Source organism: Thermobia domestica, chromosome 9 (assembly GCF_964235325.1).
Source record: "Thermobia domestica chromosome 9, izTheDome1.hap1.1, whole genome shotgun sequence".
NCBI classification, from domain to species: domain Eukaryota; kingdom Metazoa; phylum Arthropoda; class Insecta; order Zygentoma; family Lepismatidae; genus Thermobia; species Thermobia domestica.
Genome location: NC_137462.1, coordinates 71,218,920 through 71,227,065, shown reverse-complemented (window position 1 = coordinate 71,227,065; position 8,146 = coordinate 71,218,920). Strand labels below are relative to the sequence as shown.

Genomic DNA, 8,146 nt, shown 5'->3' with positions numbered 1-8,146 from the left:
CCCCTCCCCCAAAGAGGTCCGACAATGTACTTTGGTACTTTGATGTTTGTAACTTTTTATGTATTTTTGTCTATATATTTTTTTATTTCTAATTTTTCTATATGTACCTATAACAGCACTTGCCCCCCCCCCCCAAACACACATCCTGGCTACGCTACTGTTGTCACTACATTTTAAGAGTTACAATCTCACCTTTTCCAAGCAGGACGCTACGAACTTTCTCACCGAGAAAAGTAGGTAAATAGTGAACTTGCACAGTCATGCATTCACCACAATTTCAATCTCTATATACACCGTTAACATTCTACTGGTACATTTAGTTTTAAAAGCATGCTTATTGAAAGTAAATATCACATGGTGTAAATAATCGAATAAATTTCTGACTAAGAACGACAAATCAAATTTACATATTTTATTTTAAATTAACTTCTGCTATTCACCGTTGCCAGGTCGGGACCAAATATCCGTAAAAATTCTTATCTTGTGCTACATAAATATTTGGTTCATGAATGCAGGTTAAGTTTAGGCACACACCAGAAGTAATTGTTGAAAAATTATTAAGGTAACCAAGAAAGTTCTGTCACTTTTTGTGTAGGTCTGTGTTCAATTGTCCCTCACACCATGAGTTGAATGTGAATAAAGATAAGGTGAAAGTCAGTTGTTGGTGTGGGTATATCTAACATACTACCTGGCTGTGGCAGTTCAGTCACACAGTGAACTTGTGAAAGGACAGAGTGAACATGGGAGATGGAACCTATGCAGAAAAGAAGTACTAGATCCGGCAGTGGCGTAACTTAAGGCATGGCGGTCTCCCCGCAGACCGCGTGAAGTGGGGCGCCTTCTCTACGTTCCACTTCACGATTTGGGGCCCCTGATGGCTTGAGCCCCCCGAAATGAAGCGTCTGCGTGGCCCTTATTTACGCCCCTGAGATCCGGGAAAGAAGTACTAAAATTTTATCTCCTCCCGTTTCACACTATTTATGACATTTTTCGATATTAATATCTTATTAGAAAATTTCAGTCAGCTCCCCATCCCCTGTGGGTTTGGGAATGACCCCCACATTCTTGAAAGGATCCTGAACTTTAAATTTTTTACAGTCAAAATTCAATACAAACCGTGCAAACACTTACACCCTCTCAATGTTGACTTAACACCCCCAAACTAAAAACCCTGTCGGAATCCGTACTTAATTTTTGTATTAGAACTCACTATAAAATGACTAAAGTAACACAGGTATGACAAATATAGAGGATGTCGGGTAAAAAAACAAGAACTATCATAAAAATGGCTTATTGAGAAAATCGAGTTTTAATTCCTTAATAGTCTTCTGTTTAAACGGATCACCAAATATGTAATATTGTTTACTGTGGTGTGTTATATATATATATATATATATATATATATATATATATATATATATATATATATATATATATGTGTGTGTGTGTGTGTGTGTGTGTGTGTGTGTGTGTGTGTTCGTTTGTTTGTTTATTTATCTTTGAATTGAGAGATCTGGTACCATAGCTATTGGTAAGAAGTCACCTGATTGCAATTCTGCATTCTGATTGGCTAATAGGTCTTCTCTACGATGTATAGAATGTTAGTTGAACTCTTTAGTATGGCCCTAATCACGCTTCAGAACGACTCTGCATAAGCCCTTTTATTCTGCTTCAAAAGATTTGCGCTGGGCTACATGCAGAGCAGTAGCTAGAGATTTCGGCGCCCGGGGCGGGTAGAACTCGGCGGCCCCTTACACTCACCGCACCAAACTTTCCTTTTTTTTTAACATATAAGTGAAGCAGTGAACATATACAAATAAGAGCTGTTTTCAAAAGGCGTATTGTGGACTTTTTGTTAAACTTGATAAAACTATCTTTAGTTGTATACAAATCCACTTGGTTATGGTAATTTCCAATACAATATTCGTAAAGTTTCATAATATCGACAAGAAATGAAATTTCAATATATTAGAAACTGTGTGCTTTTAAAATGTTCGAAATGGGTGACAGCATCAATTTCTACTTATTAATGTAAACTTTTGTAATTTTATTCTGTATGTGACCACACAAATAGCATTTTAATTTAGATTCTTTTAATATTAGCAATTAAACGGGTTGAACATTTTAAACGGGTTGACTTTCTTTTATTACTCTTAGGGGTCAGTAGTGTGATATTATTGTTTTAAATGTACATGCCCCAAGAGAAGATAAGGATGACGATATAAAAGACACTTTTTAAGAAGTATAACAGGTATTCGACCAAGTCCCGCGATACAATGTGAAAATTCTATTAGAGGATTTCAATGCGAAGGTAGAGCGACAGGAAGTATTCAAACAGGTTATGGGGAAAGAAAGTCAGCAAAAGGAAAGTAATGACGACGGGGTTAGTATAGTGAACTTTGGAACATCCAAAAACCTTATCGTGAAGAGTTCAAAATTCCCACATCGCGACGTCCATAACTACAAATGGATCTTGCCGGATGTAAGAACACACAATCAAACTGATCACGTTTTAGTAGATAGCAGAAGACAGTCTAGCATAATTGATGTTCGCTCGTTCAGAGGACCCGACTTTGACACTGATCACCATCTAAAAGCAGCGATAACAAGAGAGAGAGATTATCGTTGAATAAAGAAAATATTCAACACCTGAAATCGGAGAGATTTAATTTATAGAAATTAGAGGAAAACCAGGCGAGCGGGGAATACTAGATCGAAGTGTACTAAATGGTCATTTCTAGAACGTTTTGAGAGTTCTAATGTTGAGGATACTTGGGTTCAAATAAAAATAGCATTAAAATTTCAGCAAGAGAAAGTCAGGACACGCGAAAATAGTAGGAAAAATTATGGTTCGATCAGAAATTCGCCAAACTAACAGAGAAGGGAAAATAGTCGAAACTGCGTTGGCTACAAAATCCGAAAGATGTAACTATACTAAATTTCGTTGACATGTGACGGGAAACTTCCAAAATGTTTAGAAGAGAAAAAGACGATTTTTTGAAAGCTTAAATTAATGAAATTGAAGATAATAGTAAAATAAAAAAAAGTTCGAGACATGTTCAAGGGCATCAATGAATTTAACAAAGGGTATTCACCTCGCGCGCATATATTAAAAAGAGACGACGGAACAACTCTTACTGACACAGATAGCATCTTGAATAGATGGAAAGATTTCTTTGACGATTTGCTTAACACGCAGCCATACGTAGAGAAAGGAAAATTCACTCCAGAACCATAAATTTCAGAACCTAGCCGAACGGAAGTAGAAATTGCTATAAAGAATTTAAAGAAACACAAATCTCCGAATGTAGATGCAATTCTGGTAGAGTTAATTTTAGCTAGAGGGAAAAGTGGAATAAGTTACACAAACTCATTCTCCTTATCTGGAACAAGGAGCAATTACCACAAGAGTGAAAAGAATGAATCATTCTTCCAATTCACAAGAAAGGAGACAAAACAGATTGTAATAATTAGCGAGGCATTTCTCTTGTGTCAACATCCTATAAAATCCTCTCCAACATTTTATTAGCAAGATTGATCCCATATGCGGATGAAATTATTGGAGATTATCAGTGTGGATTTAGACTAAATCAATCAACTATGGATTAGATATTTACCATTCGACAAATACGAGAAAAGAAATGTGAATACAATACCCCGGTACATCAATTATTTATTGATTTTAGAAAGGCTTATAATTCTATTAGGAGATAAATATTATACAACATTCTTGCAGAATTTTGGAATTCCGAAAGAATTAGATTAATTAAGATGTGTTTAAACGATTTCCAAAGTAAAGTCCAAGTAGGAAAATTCTTGTCCACGAGCTTACTGGTCGAAACAAGGAGATGCGTTGTCGACATTATTATTCAACTTTATTCTGGAATACGCTATAAGGAAAATCAAAGCAACCAGGTCCTAGAGTTGAATGGTATTCACTAGGTTATGGCATATGCTGATGACGTAAATCAGATAGAAGATAAGAGAAAAATAGAAAGACATGCAGAAACATTATTAAATGCTTACAGGTTTAGAAGTAAAGGTTAGAAAAAAACTAAATACATGGAAGTTCACTGAGTTCGTAATATTGCAAATTACGGATCTGACAAAGTATCAAATAATATATTCGTTAAAGTGGATACTTTCAAGTAGGGTGAGTTCGCCACTAGTCGACCGTCATCCAATAGTCGACCATTTTTGCTTATTATTGTGTATATAAAATATATCAGATGATCTTTTGGAGTGAAAAGCGATTCATGATAAAGCTTGCATCATATACTATCAATAAATTCAATGTTTCACTCTCTCTTGGCTAGCTGGTCGTCTTCGACCGATAAATTTCAACGTATCTGTAGAATTACGACTCAAGTGCGCAGTTTACGACAGCGTGTAATAAGAATCTTGTGCTCCCGATGTTTTTCGTTTTTCTGAATATATAGATAGTAGCTGAGTAAGAAATGCTTTTGTTACATAACTAAGTTCATCTAGAGGCTGTATCAGCATAATAAAATTAAATACTCTGCATGAAAGACAATCATACAAAGACCAAATGTCTCCAGGTGGCAAGAGTTTCCAAGGTTAGGGTTACTATTATAAAATCATTAGAAATGCATTACGACTGTGACTTGCAGGTCTCGTAACGAATATTTTTGTTATCTTTTCTGTGGATTGGAAACGGCGATCTTTCGAGGTTGATACTACTTGCAAAATACAAAGAAGTATGTAAGTGCCAAATAAGGCGAATAATGTGGCTGGCAAACAGCAATTCGTATTGTTCTTCGCCCAAAATTCCTTAATAAGAAGCGCAGAATGGCTAGGAGCATTGTCGTGAAGTAACATTTATGTTCTACCTCTCCAATCTTTCGCTCTCCTCTTCCTTAATACATCCTTCTTCAAACGCCTCATTAATTTTAAATAATAATCTTTCTTGATGGTTTATCACGTGGAATGTATTCACAGTAACACCAAGAAAAAACAATAAGCATCACTTAAACGTTTGAGCGACATTGACATACTTTTCTGGGGTTTGGCGCTGATTTTCCTACCTATTAGGTAGTATGTCTATAAATATGTTGTTGTAGAAATATAATTTGATAACGAATTCGCCCGGTATTTCTTATAATGTTAGTTTCTGTATAATCGGCAAAGATATGTATGTGGGAAATTTCATGTCAAAAGAGCAGTAAATAAGAACAATAAAAAGAAAATAACTTTCTTGTCCAGTTAGCAACATTTTGTTTAACTAATTCTAATTTTCGTATTTATAACTCTTTTCCAATGAAATTTACGACGAATATACATTTCCCGATTATACACATAGTATCAGTATTAAAAGTATTCTGCAAAATCATTATCAAATTATATTCTCACAAGAAGACAGCTATAGATATGCGACAATCATTTTGGACATGATTGGCTCTGAGACAATGATAAATGCCACTGAGTTATTAGGTGGAATGGCTTAAGATCGAACCACTGAACACTATTGAAGGTAATCTAATTTCGAAAATATACCTAAAGATAGTAGGTGAATCTTATTTGTTGTGCCATTATATTACATTGCATGAGAATGCTGAATTTTCTCTTCCAATGTACTCAAAGATTAGAAGATATGACATACCGTTGTCCTCCCCCAGGCTGCTCATATGTATCTAAGTCCCGTTACCTTTAATGATGTTTTTGAAGAAGTCATCGTATTTATTTGCACAGTTCAGATGATACGGTATTCATTGATTTCCAAACGTGCTTCTTTTCGTTCAATTGTTAGCAGACTCATGTTTACTTTTTCAACTGAAATCAGATAATAAGGCAATGGGATTTTCACTAAAATACGGATTTAATATTTAAATTCAAACATAAATGCAAAACGTTGATATTAAACATAGTTTAAAACATTCCTTCAAACACTTTTCAACATTTGGAGATATCAAGTAAAGAAAGGTTCGCCTTCCGAGGGAAGAGCACAGAGAAGTTAACAAATTTGATTTCGTCTTCTATGAAGAGGTAAGCAAACTAGCTATGTGTACAAATTGTTCAAAGAAACCTCAAATATATGTTATTATTATTTGATTATCGATCTTACTTATTTCGAATTTCTGAAGGAGACTGAGGTAGTCCAGTGGTAGATCATTTACTTCTGGTTAGCAGAGTTCCTGATACAATCTCAGCTCTCGCCAAATAAGCTTTGTGGTGGACAAACACCGTCTGCGTGAGTTTTGCCGGGGTTCTTTCGTTTCCTCCCACTTCCTTCATTCTCATAATCACTGTCTCTCTTAACTTTGACAGCATAAATCTAGAACTCAATATTGAAAGACTTCATTTCATTTATTATTATTATTTTAAATCTGGAATGCACTGATAGGTATTTAAGGACAAATCTACTTTTGTTCGATACGTGAATTAGGTTGGTTTCGCAAGAGTTCATAATATAAAATTTACATATATTGTCACGGACGCTCATCAATATCATTGTTAGACTTTTGTCCGCAATTATACGGTACTTTTAATTCATTATTCTTAAAAAAAAATCAACAAACAGTAAAAGGAAATGGTGGATATTTCAAAACTAAATTGTAATTAATTAATGAGTTTGCGATCACAATTTAGTGATTAATTAATTAATTAATCATAAATTGTGATTAATTATTAATCTCGCACTGGTAGACCTTGTTCCGTTAGGACACCTGGCATCATTAAGGCAGTGAAAGTAAGAATCGCTCGAAATCCGGTCTGTAAAAAGAAATTCATGGCCCTGCAAATGAATATGTCACGGTCATCAGTAAAAAGGGTGATTAATGAAGACCTAGGACTGCATGCCTATCACAGAAGGACAGGCCAGCTGTTAAATCAGCGCTTGATGAGAATGCCATGTGACAGATCAAAGTTGGTGCTGCAGCAGTACGCGGATAACAATGAATCGACAAATTTTATTCACAGATGAAAAAAATTTTCACAGTTGAAGAACAACTTAACAGACAGAATGATAGGGTGTATGCTACAACTAGTGCTGCAACATGTGAACAAGCTCCCCGAGTCCAGTGAGGCCATCACCATGCATCAGTGATGGTTTGGCTAGGTGTGTCATACCTGGGTCTAACTGACGTTCATTTTTGCCAAAAAGGTATAAAAACAGGGACCAAAGTGTGCCAGGAGGACATTCTCGACAATATGGTTAAACCCCTTGACAACAATATGTTAAAAAAATAAACTTGAATGATTAGAAGATGAATGATTGGGAGATAGTATGAATGGATACATTATGAGACATGGAGGAACCATACTAGTAGCTATGAGCTATGGAGGGAATGGCAGAAAGTAAAATGCCTACGGGTTAGCCGCAATTCAAATATACTGACCAAACAATACAAGATGTACAGAAGAAAAAGTACGTGGAAATGAAAAGTCTGGCTCAGGATAGATGAGAGTGAAAAGCTGTGTCAAACCATTCGAAAGACTGTTGATCCGAGAAGAAGAAGAAGATGATGATGATACAATAGAATGGATACAACAGAACAGATAGAATGATTGGAACATTATAGGACATGGAGGAATCATACTAGTAGCTATGAGCTATGGAAAGAATGGCAGAAATACCAAGGGAATGTCCGCAATTCAAATATACCGATCGAATAATATCGTACAAGATGTAGAGAAGAAAAAATACGTAGAAATGGAAAGTCTAGCTCAGAGCAGAAGAGAGCTGCGTCAAACCAATTGAAAACTTGATCTGAGAAGACCTGACCCAGCTGAGAAAGAGAGAGATTTTTGTTTTGACCCTTACCAGTGTATTTAAGAAAGCGCACTCTCGTGTGAATGAAACAGTAGCTGGTGATATAGTTTATAATATTTTCCTCTTCTTTTCTTTTCCAAAACTCGTGTTTGATTGTCTAGCAATAATCCTAGTTTAGAAGAATATATAAGCACAGACGGTATCAAAGCGATTTTCCTTTCTATGCATGCCTCTTTTGCTGATGTTCACTATATGATACATTTGCTTTCCTATTTATCTGTTGTCTTATATATAGTTCTAATGCAGCTGAAATATATAACAAAGAACAAAACATACCTGCAATGACAAATAGCATAGACTTATGAATGTTAATGTAATATACTTTCTAAAGTTGTGTCGGAAGAAAAGTCTATTGGT

The 8,146-nt window shown here is 35.4% G+C and overlaps 1 protein-coding gene across 1 annotated transcript in view; it reads right to left on the bottom strand.

Annotated features, from left to right (window-relative positions):
• The window catches only part of LOC145660868 (uncharacterized), a 92,631-nt gene extending 92,185 nt beyond the window's left edge, over positions 1–446 (bottom strand). Inside the window, exon 1 of the mRNA XM_081726297.1 lies at positions 193–446. The gene's annotated coding sequence lies outside the window, so the exon portion shown is untranslated. The remainder of the gene's footprint in view (positions 1–192) is intronic.
• Between the last annotated feature and the right edge of the window lie 7,700 nt (positions 447–8,146).